This window comes from Phasianus colchicus, chromosome 21 (assembly GCF_987193195.1).
Source record: "Phasianus colchicus chromosome 21, bPhaCol1.hap1.1, whole genome shotgun sequence".
Taxonomy (NCBI): domain Eukaryota; kingdom Metazoa; phylum Chordata; class Aves; order Galliformes; family Phasianidae; genus Phasianus; species Phasianus colchicus.
The window spans coordinates 4,492,814-4,510,762 of NC_143456.1; the positions used below are offsets into that span (position 1 = coordinate 4,492,814).

Below are 17,949 nucleotides of genomic sequence, written 5' to 3' on the forward strand. Positions count from 1 at the left end.
ATAAAAAAAACAACTTTTCTCAGGAACTGCAAATGAAAAAATCTCCCTGGAATGAATTTCCTTGTTTTCATTTAGATTGTCTGTTTTGTTATGGTATTAATTCAAGCTTTTTCTCCTTAAATAAACAAACTATGCAGTGCTGTGCATCTAACAGCACAGATTCAGAAGCCCTCTGTGCTGTTGATACAGCCTTTTATTAAGTATATTAAAGTTCTCCACAAAATTTCAGTGCTGGACAGCCATCATTGAAGGCTTTTCCTCATGTGGCCAAATTGACCAGGAATGAGTTTGCAAAGAAAACATGCAGGGTTGAACCATACACGTGTCCTAAATCAGGAATCTACAACTTACTCAACTGATTTTCTTTCTGTAAACGCCAATAGAATATTTGCTACGTGTTAAAGATGCTAACAAACTTCACAAGATGTGATTCTTCCCATGGAGCTCAGTGCCCATCCCTACATTACACTGTGCTTCAGCAGTAGAACAAGACACACCAGGTATATTGAAATCAGTCTGCAAACTGGAGGGGTGCTCGGGTGATTTCCTTGCACGAAGGCACCCTCTCTCTGGTGCCTGCTAAATCTTCTTTGCCAAACATTATTTACCCCTGAAGCTAACAACAGTACTTTGAAGAGCAAGTCTCAGCATACCAAGTGTTAAATATTTCACATAGGCAGGGGTAGCCTTCACATTAAAAGATGTCTTCTTTACCTCGGGGTAATTAACACTTTCAAACTGTCCTGGGTTAAAAAAAAAAAGAAAAAAGAATCAAAACAAAACAGAAAAAAAAGCAACAAGGTAAAGACCAACCACCTGAATTTGACCATCAAATTCACTCCTCAGCGTAAGGCCAGGAGAAAAAGAAAGGGGTGGTTTTAGGGAATGCCAGTAGTGTGGGCTTCCCTTCATTTTGTACAAACATTGCTGAACTCAAAATTAGTCTTCATCGGGTGAAAAGAAGCATCAAAAAAATAGAAGTAGGGGCTGTGAGAGGGTTTACCCCCTGTGACACATGCACAGCCCAAAGGGGACAGCTGGGATGAGCAGGACTGGCCACCATGGCAAACAACAGAGCCACACTTTCATCTACTCTTTTTGCAGCAGCACAGCAGGACTACTTGCCTTTGCCAGCTTCTCTCGTGTGCTCAGTCACTCCGTGTCTGCCTCCCCCAGCAGCAGATTTCCTGCTCCTTGGCAGCACTCAGCCAGGTGAAAGGAGCACATCTTTTAGGGAGTCCCCTGCTAAAATGCCAACAGCTCACTCTGGCCGTGTTTCAGATCTTCTTCCTTTCCTCATTTCACCCCCAGCCTTTGAAACACTGGGGAATAACTCACAGACACTGTTGTATTTCCATCATTATGATTTTTAAACATTCAGAATCAAAGAATCGTTAAGGTTGGGAAAGATCTCTAGGCTCATCTAGTCCAACTGCCCACCTACCACCAATACTGACCATATCTCTCAGTGCCACATCTCTACAGTTCTTCAGCACCTCCACGAATGGTGACTCCACTACCTCCCTGGGCAGCTGTGCCACTGCCCAACCACTCTTTCACAGAAGATTTTCCTAATATCCAACCTTGCAGGTGGATGAGCACCTCCTGGAGCCATCTGTGCTGCCGGGTCCATGGAGCAGCTTTGCAGCCCACAATGGTGCCAAGCCATCGGTAGAGCATTGCTGGACTCTCAGCAATCAATGGAGCAGCACTACTGCCTGTACTGCTGCCAGGCAATTACGGGAGCTGTGCTCAGCTGCATTACTGCAAGCTGCTCCATGGAGCAGCACTGATATCTGTATTGCTGCCATTTCATCAGCAGAGTGGCACTGGAGTCTGTCTCCCTGACAGCCGATCAATGAAGAGGAATATAATAATCATAATGTGGTGTTTTACAGGATATGGGCCTTTAACCCAAAGACCTCAAATCCCCTCTCAGACGTTCATTAAGCCACAAATTCCACACACAGAGACATAGACATGAGTATCCAGATCACCAAGGTATTGCAGATTTGTCTTTGTTCTTGTTGTACAGATGCGTGATCTGAGATACCATGGACAGGTTAAGTGCCCCAATTTAATTCCCACTGATACAGAGGGTAGATTGAAAACAGGTCCCAAGTACAAAATTACCCTCCAACTTTAAATCTAGACTGAATTCAGGTGTTTCCATTCCCCATGCTCCTATCTGTCCCTGTGCCAACATCCTGTGTGCAGATTCGGGTCAGCTTCAGCGCATTACAGAGCTGCACCCTCCAAATCTTTCATGGTTTTCTTCCAGCAAGCCCGTCAAAGAGCTCAGCTGAAGTACTCCTTTCCTGAGCTTCCCATTCACCATCACTCTGCCCAAGCAAGCTTTTCAACTCAACACAATTCCTGTTTCAAAGTTATAGAGGCCAAGCCTAGCTAATCTTTCTTTATAATTCATTCCCCAAATCCCTGAATAACTTTGGTTGCTCTACGCTGCTCCTGCTGCATTCTCAAATGTGCGGCACGCTTCCCATAATAAGGTAACTAAAACTGCACACAATAGCCTACGTGTTTTATTTCACATTCCCCACTGATTAATGCTGAATGCTTCCATACAGCATATCCACACGCCTTACACTTAATGCTTCAAAATATATATATATATATAGTGCAATAACCTCGCTACTTTTACTTTACAGCTGCCAATTTGTGCAGATGGCCGTGGTGTATTAGTCACCACCAGCTCTCCCCTCCTCCTCCTTCCAACAGCCTTGTTCTCGGTCAGCATTTCACATGGTATTTCCTTTCAAGGTATCTACAGCTATTTTTGGCCCAAGAGTTCCTGGTACATAAAACGCAATGAGCCACATCCTCAGCTGGTGCAAATCCTCACTGCCCTCATTCAGTCAGCAGAGCTGTGCCAATTCACGAGTGGAAAGCATCCCATAAATCACTTATCAGACCCATACATTAAGGCGGCCTATTCCTACCACTTCTATGTTGTTTTAATTCATTTATAGATGACCCACTACACATAAGGATGATGGACCCACACCACAAAGCCCACAGGCTAAGCACCAACTGACCAGGGTAAGGACAGCAATGCAGACCCACTGACTCCATTTCCCCCTTAAGCACTACCCCAACAATAGCAAAAAGGTCTTCCCTCTTTGGCTCCTTGTTGCTGAACAACAATTTGCTTCAAACTCAGAATGAGAGATCATTTTATGTAAGAAGGAAACAAAAGCATGGCTAAAATTGACCCTTGCTACACCTCCCCATTCCAAACAGCTCCCTAGCTATGACATCCTCTGTTTTCTGTCCAGAAGCCAATTTTTAACCAATCCCAACTTAAGCCCTAAGCAAGCTATTTCCTACAAAGTCTACCCACTCACTCAATAATCCAGTTCAGCAGCAGCTCCGTGTACCTACAGCCTAGAGACACAGCAGAGGAGGGAGGCATGAGGGGGAAAAGAAAAAACCCAAGCTACTCCTGCCTCAGTTCCTTCATGCTTTGAGGTGAATTAGGCTGCAAGAAAAAAAATCTCCTGACAACAAGATCTATTAGCGTATGGAATAATCTTCCAAGGGAAGTGATGGAAACATTGCTGCTTGGCACACTGCTCATGTTTGTCCAGACTAGTTTTTAAACATACAATCCTGAGTTGGCAGAGGAAAAGTCTAGTCGAGGTAGTTGCTCTTATCTATCTCCATATTCCAGGATAAATCAGGTCATCTCCTTTGTTCTAGTCTAAAAATTGAGGAATGCACTTAAAACCATTCATGCAGTTTTAATCAGCTATGATCTCCCTTTTATGATCCACATGGGTTGTATCTTATTAAATTAGATATATCTAGCTGTTTCTTTTTAATCATCAGGTTGTTTTGTTGGTTTGTTGTTCTTTTTTTTTTTCCTCCTCTACAATAAGGCAGCACTGTTTAGCACAGCCAGTGTGAACTGGGGCTGTGAACACCTTCAGGTCTCTCTTTGGCTATGCCCCAGGTTTCTGGGCAAATAAGCAAGCCCCTCAATGGTAATAAATTATAGAAAAAAAAAAACAATGCTTTTTTTTTTTTTTTTGCCACTCAAAGAGCCCAGAACTGACTTTCAAAAGCCATCAATTTTCATGGCTTTGGTCAGAGTCATTGGTGGAGAGGAGCTGGGATAACTATGAAAGAGAAGGAAGGACTCAGTGACACTTAGAAGATACCACAGCACTGCACAGGATATAAACCCCCCCCCCCCCCCAGAAATTGAGATTGGAAGCCACTGCATCCTGAAACCATGACTGGAAATTTTAGCATTAGTGTTATTTTACAAGTGTAGCTGATAGACATCCTCCTCCAAACTGGAAAGCAAGACCAAGTCTTGCAGCTCCCTGACTGACAGCTATAAAAGGATATTTGCCAAAACTAAATGGATAAAAAGGAACATTTGATAGCGTCGAATTCCTTTCTGCTGGAATGTGAGGCCTTCCTTCCGGAGCTCCCAGCCCAGCATCCCTGCCTCAGCTAAGGGATCGTTCACATGGTGTCAGTAAAGCAATGACTGGAAGCCACTTTAATATGGTTTGTGCATCAATCTGCTAGATAAAACATGGGAGGACCCCTAGGAAATGGCAGATCTTTGCTCTTTACCCTCTCAGGAACTAAGTATGAGATCCTAAGCGTGACAAATGACCACACAATAATTAAAAAAAAAAGTCTCTTCAGTATGCTTAGATGTGATTTTCTTTGTATAGGCAATCAGCTCCGCTACAATATCCTCTCAAAAGCATTTATATGCATCGCCTTTCAGTACAAGAAAGTCTCGTTATGGAAAGTAACCAACTGCTTTGTCTGCCTTTAAAAACGTTGTCCCCAACAAACGAAACTTCAGGTAAGAAAGATTTTGTTCAGTTCTTATACTCTTTTTTCCTTCTCCCCTTTTTCCTTTCCCTGAGAGTTCCTTGGACATGTTTTTTAGTGACAGAAAATCATTTGAGAAGCAATAAATACACATTCAGAAGAATGTAAAAAAAAAAAAAAAGATAAATAAGATACAGAGCAGTCACCCCAGCGACTAGAAAAATATGGCTAAATTTATTTCTGAGGCCTCTATATCAGATCTTATCTCCTGCAGGAGACTGGTTTTCCTTCCCCCAGCTCCCAAACACTCATCTATTGTTTTGAAAATGAAGAGTCTGACAGCAGAACAGGACGTCCTTTTAAGAACATCTGATACTGGAAAGACACAGCAACTCTGGTATTAAGATCCATACTGCTGTAATTTAGCTTAGTCTGCACCATTACTCAGTGTTGTAGAGAAAATGGACTACATTTGGCCAAACTGCAACTAAAAAGGTTGTTGCATGTTGACTATAGCTGGACCTGCTATGAATTTAACAGGGTGCAGTCACATTTGGGACATTGAACAGCTCTCTCAAGCATGAAAAATCAACAATAACGCATGTTTTCTTGAGCAGTTGTTTTGTAATCTGCTTCTAATGTGGGTATGGATTTGTGAGCTTCTTACGAATACAATGGTAATGGGATTTCAAGCATTAAGGCAACTGAAAGTCTTCTTGTTATGACAGCTTCTACTCTGTAGCTGCTTCTTGAACAACAGCATAATTCCCAGCTTGATATCCAGAAGGACAAATCCACGGATCCCCCCATGAAGAGGTACTCACTGGCAGTTACAAGCACTGCCTATCACTCACTTTTTACTGTCTGAAGCAGCATTGCGCTTAACAAACCATTTTCAACCCTAAAAGTATACACAGATCTCAAAGTTCTCTGGAAAGCCAAAGCTATTGGGGGCTTCCTGAACTACTTGTTATCACATTGAAGCATCTGGTCCGTGGTCAGCTGTTTCATGTTACTAACTTCTACATTTGTTTCTGAAGAAATTAGCACGGCTTCCTTCAATGCTGCATTTTGGTTTTGATTGTAAAATCTCATTGCTCATCTTGAAATCAAAGTCATTTATGAAAGCTGCAGAATTTTAATGTTCCTCAGACTCAAAAGCATTTGTTTAACCACCGCCAGACAAGGAGATGAATAAGAGAGACTGTCTGCTCTTGATTTAGCAGGACCAGATTTTTTAGAAGAGCTCAACAACTAGTGTATGCCTTCAACACATTGACTTCTTTGGGCAGCCTGGCTATTTACTACACTGCTTAAATGAGAACACCACTCATGAAATCTATGACCTTAGTAAACTGGACAGTTATTACACCCTACACATTCCTACATTTTCATCTGAAGCAGGGGATTTATTCATAACTTCTACCAGCACTTTAAAAGCAGCTTTTAATTCTCGCTATTTCTGCATCTGCTTTATTGCTCACCCCAAAGGTTTGCCTTTACAGTTGCTGAGCTACGAGCTGTATTTAAGAATCACTGCCTAACACAAAATGATATGCAGGGCAAAAACAAAGAGACAGTATCTTCTTAGGTTACTTTTGTTTAAGCCCTACACAGAGAACAGAATAGATCAAAGCAGTGGGAAAATAAGGGATCGAGTCTTATGATGTGGCGTAGGGTGCTCCTTACAGCCAACCACACTTCATTTTTCTCCGCTGATGCTTCCAAGTGGTTTTCTAGGATACCCCTGAGCAGAACTCATTGTAATAACTGGAGGAAATAAATTAATGGAGAATTACCGCAAGGTTCATCTAAGAGAAGTTTTGATAAACAACACTTCCAGGCGGAGATATTCAGCGCAGCCTAAGGAATGTGGACTTTCCCACTCCCGTCAAACTCAATGGGAATCTGTACCTCTGAGTCAAGCTGGGAAGTAGCTACCACAACCACTAAAGCAATTTTGGACTTCAGGTGCAACCAGAGATCGAGAAAATATTCAAACTGAAAATTTCTGACAAAGAAAAAGGTGAAACGGAGTGTTTGACCCATTCAACTGGTATCACTGCCAGACCTACTCTCAGCAAACAAACTCCCAGGCAAACTGCAATCTCTGCACTCCCAGAAAGTTGTAGGCTTCTAACAGAAGAGGAGACATTAATGGACAACAGGAGAATCACAGCTCAAACATTGCTGCAGACAGACATCCTACACATGTGCAAGCTAGAAAGGATGCTTATCAAAACCAGGGCAAGTTTAGTATTATATTGCTTCTGTCCGGATCCTCCTGGGGGCAAAGCCCCCCTTGGCAAAGCAATAGCTCACCCCAAGCTTTATTTAAGTCCTTCGCAGAGCAAGGCTTGGGTAAACCCTAATTGGTGCATGAGGTTTAAGCTAGTTCTCTGTATGGTCAAAACATTTTCCACTTGAAATACTTTGAAAACCACTGCTGACAGCTGTACAGTCACACATACACCAGGTACTTCTCTATCTGTAAAAAGCAACACACACACCTGGCACTTTGAACCCAGATTCTACCTCATTTGTACCCATGGGTTGCTAGTGAGGTCATCATGATCGCACAGGATAAATGAAGGCTGAGGTCGGCCTGTTTAAATTAGAGTTGTGTTGTTTTTCCTGGTGTGTGCGCTGTTTTTTTTCAAACCTTATGTATTCTTCCCATTGCTAAATCTTTTCACAGAGGCTACCAAGGCATAGAGAGCTGCTGAGCTAATCCTCTTTGACTCCCTGCCATCCTGGCAGGTACAGCAAAGCCTAAGGTAAAGTGAAGCATCAAAAGGAAAATTAATGTCTTCTAACAGCAATTAGAGGAAATTATTTAGATATAAATCTTGTTTTATATCTTCTCATACTTGTTTTTCAATCTTTCCCCTTTGATTTTTTTTTTTTCCTTTCAGGCTTTTCAGAAAGAAACATTTAAAATCCCTCCTGTAAACCAGTGGCATAATTAGCTGCATGTTACACCTGGTATTTTACTCTTCTACAGAGCAATTCCTTTGAGCTTTCTTTTTTACTGAGCCCCGAGGCCTCCCGAAACCAAATCTACTTGTTCTCTCCTCCGCTGGCTGACAGGAAGGAGGCTGAGGGGAACCAAAGCCAGGGCACAGACTGCAGGGTGCTGCCCACGGCCTGCCGGCCCCACAGCCGTGACCCAGGCTGCCAGGCACAGCCGGGCCGTCCCACAGCAGGCCCACGCACCGCCCCATAGCCCACGCCTGGCCCAGGCCGTGAAGCAATGCGTGTAGCCTAATTGTACTGCGATAACATCAAACAGAGCCTCTCTGATCCAGTGTCTGGCAAGCCGCCACGCTATCCGGGGTCCGATCTGACAAGCATGCCGATTGATCAAATCATTATCTGGCAGTGTAGGTGTATCATCTAACAGGAGCCAAATTCCTTCAGCTGCTTCTTCTCCTTTCTAGAGAGGATATGGCTCCAGAGGGCTCCTTCCCCCATGGTACGTGGCTGATGGCCTCAGCAGCCTGTTCAAAATTGCAGAGCAGCTCGCCTTCACCCAAGGGACACCACGTCTTTTGCTTCCCAAATGTAGAACTACTTCGCCCACGGAGATCACACAAGTTTGGGGCACTCCTGAGAAGAGCAGTCTGCCATTCTGAGCCAGGGAAAACTGCTGATAGCTCCAGTTTTGCCGGAACTTGTGCAAGTAGCAGCACTGGAACTTTTGGGCTCCCTTTCTGCCTCCCCGTTCCACTCAGGGGATGACACACTGGTGTTTGAAAAACAAAATTAACAAAACAAGCAAGAAAACCTTCCGGCAATCCTCAATTATTGCACCTCTGCAAACCTCACCTTACTTCTGAGTGCCACCTCACCACTGACCTTAGCAAGATCATAGAATCAGTCATAGAATCATTAGGGTTGGAAAGGCCTCTATGAACATCCGAGTCCAACCATCGACCCATGGCTCTGACTGCTCCAGACCATGCCACTCAGTGCCACACGCACCTTGAACGCCTCCAGAGATGGAGACCATGCCACATCCCTGGGCAGCCTGTGCCACTGCATCACCACTCTTTCAGGGAATAAATTTTTCCCCTAATATCCATCCTGAATTTTCCCCAGTGCAACTGGAGGCCATCACCTCTCATCTTACTGCTGTTACCTGGGAGCAGATGCTGACCTGCACCTTGCCCCAACCTCTTTTCAGGGAGTTGTAGAAAGCAATGAGGTCTCCCAAGTCTCTTCTCCAGCCTAAACAATCACAGTTCCCCCAGCTTCTCCTCCATAAGACTTAGGCAATGAAGTTGTGAGGGGTCTGGAGCACTTTTCTGGACATGTAGTAGGGCCTCAGTGTCTTTCTTATAGTGAGATGACATGCCTTCCTCTGGAAATATGCCCCCATCACTGCTCACAGAGGACAAGACCTCACTTCTATGCTTTCCTCTTATGGCAGCAAGCTTCTGAAACTGTGTAGAAAATCTAGGGGCAAGATTTCTTTCTGAGCAACAACATCCCATTCCTACTATTTTTGGGAAGGCTGAACTGCCTGTTTGTCTGGAGCTGAACAACTATACTTCAGCCAGCCAAGATTGGAAGACTGAAAATACCCAATTTATACAGGAGCAAGGCTCACAGAGCATGGATCCTAGCAAGCCATCCTTCCTTTCAAGCAGTTTTGCTCTTGCTCCCACCCCAAGAGTTTGAATAGAGCACTGTGGGATCCAACATCTCAGCTGGCTGTTTCTTAGAGAGAAGACAGCTACACTACAGAACTCCACAGACACCATTTGTAGTTAAGTCTGTGGTGAGGCCGTTCTGTTTCCAGTATGTTGCCCTCATCTAATCAGTCCCAGAGGAATGAAGACAACAGAGGTGGATGTTTTTCCTAACAGCCTTTTTCCTCCTTTTGCAATCTTCAATCTCCGAGTTAAACCAAGAGCAGGAGATGCTATCCTCATTTTAACACCATTGCTTCAGGTCAGCATTTCATTTGGCCACCTCGTGGCACTTCTTGGGGTCCTATTTCAAAGTCAGCTATCCAAGGTAATTTATTTGGTTTATGTGCTTTATTTTATCCACATAAATCATGAAACAAAGTCCATAGGGAACAGGCACTCTATACTTATCATAATATGTAACTTAGTACCCCAGAGACTGAGTATGTACAGAACAGCTAATAAATGGTTCAAAAAAAAAAAAAAACTGGGTCATTAAATCTTGTTTTATATCTTCTTGTTTCCATCAAAGTATGCAGGAGTGGAAATTCTCTTTCTAAGACAGGCTCCACTTTTCAGCCAACTGGGAATAGAGCCAGCTGAAAAGAGAGAACCCCACATACAGCACTGACAGCTGTGCACAAAATTCATGAGCTCGAGAGACAGACTGCTGCAGAGACAGGTGTCCGAGATCTAAGTTTAGCTTGAAAGATTAAAACAGCATCTACAAAGAATGCATTTATTCTAATCCTCTCTGCTAGAAACTACACATGTATCACTGATGTACACATCCTGGAAACATTTGAGATATGTCTTTCTTCTGTAGGATTTCATCCTATTGTGTTCAGGGATAAAATAGGTTACAGCATTAAGACCACAGCAATGCACAAACCCAGCAAAAAGGGACATTCTGGTGGCCAAGGAAGGTTTGCAAGTGGTTACAGACATGGTAGGCACTGACTGCTGCCCACCTTGGCAGGCAGCAACCCCACCCCAGATGTTCCCAATACAATGAGGACATCTTATGTAAGCAAAAGCTGGAAGGCAGATCAGGTGTGGCTCTTGCAAGATAAGTGTGCTTGGGAATTATGTATGATTCCATGTTTAGCTGCCCTGGTATAAATCTCAAGTGATTCTTTTGATCTTAAAGCAGCAATGCTCTAAGTATACATTAAATGGAAGAACATAGCCACTGTCCTCAAAAGAGCCAAAGGTACAGGAGGACTCAGTCCTTCCATCTACCCAGCACAGGTCCAGGTTTGAGGAAGTCTCTGCTCCCCTCACTGGTGTAGCTGGGAGAAGAATCTCCTTGTTACAAACCACAGATATAAGCACAGCAGATTTTGATGCCTCAAGCTCATAGCCTCTAAATTAGAGACAGTCTGGGAAGGCAGGAGACCCAGTTTTTTAGATTTGCAAGGAACAAAGGATGAATCACTCACATATTTAGCATCACGTGATACAGTGCAGTTGCACGTGTAGTTATCTATCAATATAGCTAGGAATTATCATATGCTAATGGCACAGAATTTGATATCAGGAGGACATCAAAGCCATGAAGTCAACAAGACGACAGACTTAATAAACTTCACCTTCTTCACTCAATGAAAGAAGGGGCAGGTGCTCAGCTTTGGAAAGATACAGAGCACAATTCCTGGAATGATCATAATAAAAGATTCAGATTCTTTCCCCTCTGTGATAGAGCATTTCTGACTATAATGCCATTATATTTAGAACAGCTCTCACTCCCAAGTGAGAAACAAGAACAACAGAGGGTAGAATTCTAAGAGCAGATATACTGTTTAACTACTATATTCCCTTACGTATCTCATTTCCACATATTCAAGAAAATTCTCCAGTTTTTTGTTCAGGGAATGGAATTTCACTGTCATGACAATCTGCCAATACTTGTTTAAATCAGCACTTTCACAGGGAGACAACATATCATTTCTGAAATCTCATGGCAAAGCTGCTCCTAAGGCTATCACAGAGATTACTCAGCTGGCGCCAACCAGCACAGAATTACAATACATGGCTGGAACTGCCATGCAACTCTTGCATACAGGAGTAATCTTCAGCCTTGCATCATCAGCTCTACCAAGCAGGAGGTCATGTGATGGCTGCTCCAGACAACATGGGGGAGGACAAAAGTAGGGAGGATGTTTTTAATTTATGCATTTAACATATCTGTAATGGGCACCTGGGAACTGGAGCCACAGAGTAACTATCCAGCAGCCTCTGTAAAAAGCTTTCTGGGGAGCTGGCTGGGAAGAGAGGGGATGTAGGTGAGAGAAACAGGGCTCACCTGCAGCTGATGGATAAACCTTCCCTAGCAGGCAAGAGACTGATGATACATGGAGGATTGGACTAGATGATCTTAGAGCTCTTTTCCAACCTTAATGATTCTGTGATTCTTCCTATGGGCGATCACAACTGCCAAGCTTATAGTTTTGAACACCCCTGCATCATACAGAAAACTCTTTTTGCTGGGGAGCAACTCGCCTACACCCAGTTCTTCCATTACTCAAGATTTGATGATGTTCTCCCATCACTCCAGCATCCCAAACACCTCAGAAGTAATAACTGTCCCCACAGAACTCCAGCACAGTAGGGAAGCACTGGCAGTCCCTTCTGTGCAGAAAAGGACACAGAGCACACAGACTGAGCATCTTGCCGCAGGCTTCCCCAGTATAAAATGTGGCAGCCTTCCAGCACATGGTGCTTTCACAGCAGGCTCAGCTTTCCATGCCGAGGAATGGTTTGGAGGGGGAGCAGTGGGGAACTCCTTGGGCTGTACGTCAAAGTCTCCTCCTAGGGCTTTCCCACAGATGGCAAACTGGTTCTCAGTTCGCAACTCATCATAAAATGAAAAACATCTTCCCCTTCCCCTCTCATTCATGGCAAATTCATGTATTAACTGTTTAGCTGTGTTTACGGGCTCCTTAGGGTTTAGATTCTTGCCCTTCCACAACAGAAGACACCAAGAAAAGAAAGCAGCAATGATAGAAAACATCAATCCGACACAGAATTCATAAACATCACTCTGGTTTCCAACAACCCAAGTTGTTTTTGGCTTTTCTGAGATTCCTGGGTAATTCAAAGCTGCCTCTTCCCTCTCCCTGGCTTGCCCCCAGGGTCCCAGGCACTTGCAGCTTCACCATGGCTCCAGCACGGGATGGAGCTGGGAGGTCCTGTGCCCTGCAGCAGAAAGACCCTCCAAGTCAAGACCACACAGATGGATTCCAGGACAAGAAGTAGTTTCCTCAGAGGCATAAGATTAAAATGCAAGGGGAAGGAGCATTAACATTTACTTGAAAGGGAGACAACAGCCTGAGTAGAGAATCTAACATCTTTAGCCCAGAGTTAAAGCCTGGGAGTCACTTCACATCAAGGGCACCCAGCAGTCTCTTCCTTCCAGGATGAGAGGACACCATTGTCACCCTGCTCCACCTATCCCATGTCAACACAGGAAATGCAGACCCAATCCAGCCACCAGCCTCATTCTTTTTCTCCTCCTACTCAGTAGCATATTACAAGGCCACTAAATTAAAAGGAATGCTCATTAATCCTTCAGCTTTCAACCCTTCCCAAGTGCTGTTTCTTTATGGATTTCAAACCAGTTCAACAATATAGGGCTCTTCTGGTGCATGTGTGGGTTTTGGAGCAATATTTAACAGCTAAATTAGATGCATACATAAAATATATACAAAGGTGTCTAGATGTTAGGTGGGGTGTCATTACATAAAGGCAAGAACAAAGCATTTATATTACAGTACACAAAACGAGCACGCAGATTTGTGCACAGGTACACTTGTTATAAGCAAACTAATAGCTCAAGCATTTTATGCAGCGTTATTCATGACTTTCATATTAAGCTATCCGTATTCTTTAAATTCCATTTTATGTTACCCATATTATTGTTAATCCGTGCCATTTACAAGGTCTTAGAGGAAGAGCTCTGCAGTTATGCTGTGGTAAAGCCTCTGTAGTGTGGCCACAGACATTTGTATTGCCTAAGTACAAGATCATCATTGCTTCAGACAAAGCCTAACATAGCATTAGACAAACAATGAGGACCATGAGCTATGCTCCCTTGCAAGTAAGAAGTAGCTCACTGGCCAGAGGCCAGCGCTCTTCAAACCATCCTGCAAATGGCCTAATCAGAGCTGTGATCTGCTCTGTGTACTCAATTTGTTGAGTCACATCAATTTGTTGAGTTTCCTCTCCCATTAGAGAGACATGCAAGTGCCGTTCTCTAAACATATTAACTCTCTTCAGGCTATTCTGTTGTGTAAACAGAAAGACAAGTGACTGCGCATTGCATTCAAGGCAACTAATGTCTGCCATACCCAATTTCTTTTCAACTTCACCAGTTTTGTTACACCAGTTTTATGCCTCTTAATTCATGGTACCATTTTGAGAATTACGCTGCATCATTTTTCCTAGACAACTCCAGCTTAATAATAACTGGAAAATAAAATTATAAAGGAGAGGTCTCTTATCAGTTAAGAAGTTCCACCTTCCCAGCCTTGTTCAGACCCACCCAACATCCAGAAAGCCCATGGCTTTATCCTCAAGGTTGCCAAAGCCACGTTTACCAGCAGTCCCATCACCATCCTGGGACTTCTGGTCAATTACACAAAAGAGATCATTCCCACTGTTATCAGTCTTCCAACCTTGTGCTCCCCTGAACCACATTTGGAGACATCACAGACTAAGGGCACAGAAACCAATCCATAACAGCACTATCACTCCCACACCTCCCCAGTTCAACTTCTTTGCTGCCTAGAGGGAAAGGCAAGCTGGCCTCAAAACAAGACTTAGGAGGGTTCAACCTGCAAATCAGGAGGGCAGTGTAAGTGGCTTTGGTGCAGGCTGCCAGAAACAACACAGACAGACTAGTTAAGGTAACTTCAAGGTCAACATCAAACACTGCTGCAGGCATACCCTTTCTCTTAAATTTCCTGTCGGTATCTTCTGTCCCCTTCTCACCATCACTCTTATGAAGCACAATCACCATCTTGATTACTTGGTCTTCATCCCAGAACTGGCCAATTTTGGATAAGACTCTGTACACTGTAAAGCAAACTAAAATATCGTTACTCATAAGCTGCTGCTTTACAGGATGTTTTCCATGCCACCATGCACAGCTTGTACAGAGTAAAGATTTTCAGCATTCTCCCTGTACAGTAAAAAAAATTAAGGCCAATATTTGTTCCTTTTTGTGTTACAAGATGACAATCAAACTGCCAATCATTTGGTCAAGAGGGTTATGCAAGACACAGGTTTACTGTAAAGTTGTACAAATTTTATAGCACCACAAACACTTTAACTACCATCATGCCTAAAACTCAAGAGCATTTGGAGAACAAGGAGGGCTATTCAACCTCCACACCATTTTGGCTGCATGTTTTCCAGGTGTATGATTTCACCACATGGAAAAACACAGCCATTGCCAAAGTGAACTCATAAAAACCTTTGATGAGTAAAGTTTGGATAAGCACAAATCATTTGAGCCGACAGCCAGTCCAATTCTCAAAGGGGGTTGGCAGACATAATATAATTCGTGGTTTCACACATGGACCATTTTCTCCCCCTCCATCCCTCCCCCCCTCCCCCTAAATCTTCACAAATTCGGAAGATGTTGTTCTAGAAGGTGCACAGGGTTGGTTTTGCCACGTTTTTCTTCTCCCCCCCGAAGGGTTAGGCACCGTGCTATTGCAACTCCAAGCCATTTGGGGCTGTGAGTAAGCTAGCAAACAGGTTTTCCAGAACTGCATTTAGATAGTTGCATGATCTGCCTAATGGAGAGGGAGGAATTAAGAAAAAAGAAAACCTCTAGGTCTCTCTCTCACCACCCATTTGCTAGCAGGCAGGTAATATAAGGCAAATGCTTTAACAATCTCTTCCTCTGACACATTCGGACATGTTATTTCAAGATGTGTGGCGTCATTTAAGGTTGTGCCATGAGATAACACAGTATTTACACCTCTGGGCTGGGAGCAATATTGCTACAGCTTTTAGATATTATTGACATAATATTTTCTTTGATAAACAATCTATCAGGAAATAGTCAAACTCATAACTGAGGTAATGCCAAGGACTAAGTATTCCTACACGGTCCAGGAGACAACTTGAAACAACAGTACAAAGCACAAACAAGATGAAGGTGACTGCTGCTCTGAACAGCTTATGTTAAGCCCCTCCTATGGAGAAAAGTGTTCACTTGCAGCTCATGTGCTCTGCTCCCTACCCAAATGGGTAAATCAGACCAACAGTGGAGTTATTACTGATCATCTCCAAAAGAAAGAGCAACCCCCCCCCCCCAAAATGAAAAGAGAATTTTAAAGTTAACCAGTTTTATGTTTTGGTTACTTGGACTATATAGAAGTCATGTGTTTTGCACACCACAGAGCAAATTAGGAACAGAAAGATTAAATGCTAATTTTCTATAACATGAATTCTAGTTCTCAGTTTACTTTATGCACCTCATCTTCATCAAGTCACTGCCATCATACACTTGGGAGAGCAGACTTGGAGCAAATAAGTAGGGTTTTTTACTCATTATTCAACTTAATTTTTTTTCCCCACAGTTCAGAATAACTTGCAAAGCAATGCTTGCCATTTGCAACTCCCAAACATACAGACCTAGTCTAAAACATGCAAATTGCCTGAGAGGAAATCCTGAATGGTCATGAGCTTATTCCATGCCTTGGTCAGGGACACAAAAGACTCATTTGCAGTGCCGCAACACAGATTTCTGCCATTTCTCCATACAAAGATTTCTGATGAATGTTCCTGAAAATTCACACCTTGAAATCCACTGGAAGGAGCAACCGTAGTGAGCAGGTGCAGAGAAAGAGGCAAACTGAACCACCCTGCTACTTGCTTTTTTGAAATTTGTACCATTTGCACAGTTTGTCCTAATTCCCCCCTTCTTTGCACTCATAAATCAATCACATTCCCTCCTTCAGGAGTTCCATAAGTTGTCTTTGTGCAATAAAGGAAATGATGTTTGAAGAGCATCCACTGAACTCAGAACATCACAGCCTAATCACATTGCCTTAGCACAAGGTCCAATTTTCCAAAGCAACCCCATATAACAGCATTACGTTTCCTCTTTTAAAAGCCCCTCATTGCTCAGGCAGCTTAAAGCCTCAGGTCTGCTGCTTTAACGCATATAGTGTGTTTGTCTGGGTAGCCCATGTGCCCCAAGTGAGCCCAGGTCCCTTCCATAGTGCTTTTAATGCTGACCTACTCCCATTGACTTCAATCGAGCCCCTAAGTCATAACAAGCTTCCACGTTCAGCTTCTTGGTTTGTTTTTAGATGATCAAGCTCGCACAAGCCTAACGATTCCCCTCAGTTTTACAAGCATATTCATGTTTGCTGTCAAACGCATGAGTTAGTTTTCTGGAGGCTATTGCAAGAGAGCAACCATTAATTACTGCAACTGCACAAAATGCCTTTTTATTTAGAAAGCTATTTCAAAATATATTGTTCTCCTAAACGAAGTACTCACTGGTAAACAGTTCATCCCCTCTGAATTTGTAGGAGCTGGTGTATATTGCTTTCCTACAGAATAGCATTTCCTCTGCCCTTTCCCATCTGCATGGAAAGATGTCTTTTTTTTTTTTTCCTATTCTGTGCCTTTTGGGGCTTAACGGAAGACTTCCAAACATAAGGAAGTGCCTTAAAGAGTAGCAGAAATGCATGGTTACTCATTACCAAAGCTTTACAACACAATTTGTTTGGGCAGGGACGTTGGAAGGTGGCTCCAGCAAGAGCCCGGGGCCAGGCGCTTCCCTCACCTGCACGCAGTGGCACCAGCACGGATTGCTCACAGCTTCATTCTGCAGCAGGACTTCTCACAACCAGAGCTTAACGAGAAGGTTCAGCATCAGTAAATGCTACCTGAGTGCATGCACTCTTTTGATAATCTGTTATTCAGCTGCCCACATTCAGATGTGAACCCCTTCAGAACCAAACCCCATGCCTTCTGAAGAGACCCTAACTTTCCAGTAAAGCAGAAATACCAGCTCCAGTTAATTAACATCACGTACACAAACTATGTACATGCATGTATGGCTATAGTCATATAGCCATAAGTCATCCCTTCCAGGGAGTCCCATGCTTACACACATGGCAGCTACTTCCTTGGGCTGAAGACCATCAGTAGCACAATCAGCATGGTAAATAACTGTAGGTTTAAACCTTGAATGACAGCAGATTTCACAGATGTACAAGCTACACAAAGTTTCTTTAATTAGCTATTAATCAAGCACCAGCAAGTAAACATGAGACTGGATTCACCTTTTAGAAAATTTATTCTTCCAACAATTAACGTTGTAAACTTTTCCTGTTGTCCTTCTGCAAGGAGAAAAGGATTTGTTAGTCAACAACTAAAATAAATCTCGTATTTTCATCCCTGAACACAT

General features: G+C 43.3%; 1 long non-coding RNA gene across 3 annotated transcripts in view; it reads right to left on the reverse strand.

Annotated features, from left to right (window-relative positions):
- The window catches only part of LOC116228167 (uncharacterized), a 60,323-nt gene that overhangs the window by 30,592 nt on the left and 11,782 nt on the right, over nt 1–17,949 (reverse strand). Inside the window, exon 2 of one of the 3 annotated variants that reach the window (XR_016459199.1) lies at nt 14,460–14,588. The exons of the other annotated variants lie outside the window; for them this stretch is intronic. This is a non-coding gene — a long non-coding RNA (uncharacterized LOC116228167). The remainder of the gene's footprint in view (nt 1–14,459; nt 14,589–17,949) is intronic. 3 annotated transcript variants of the gene reach the window in all.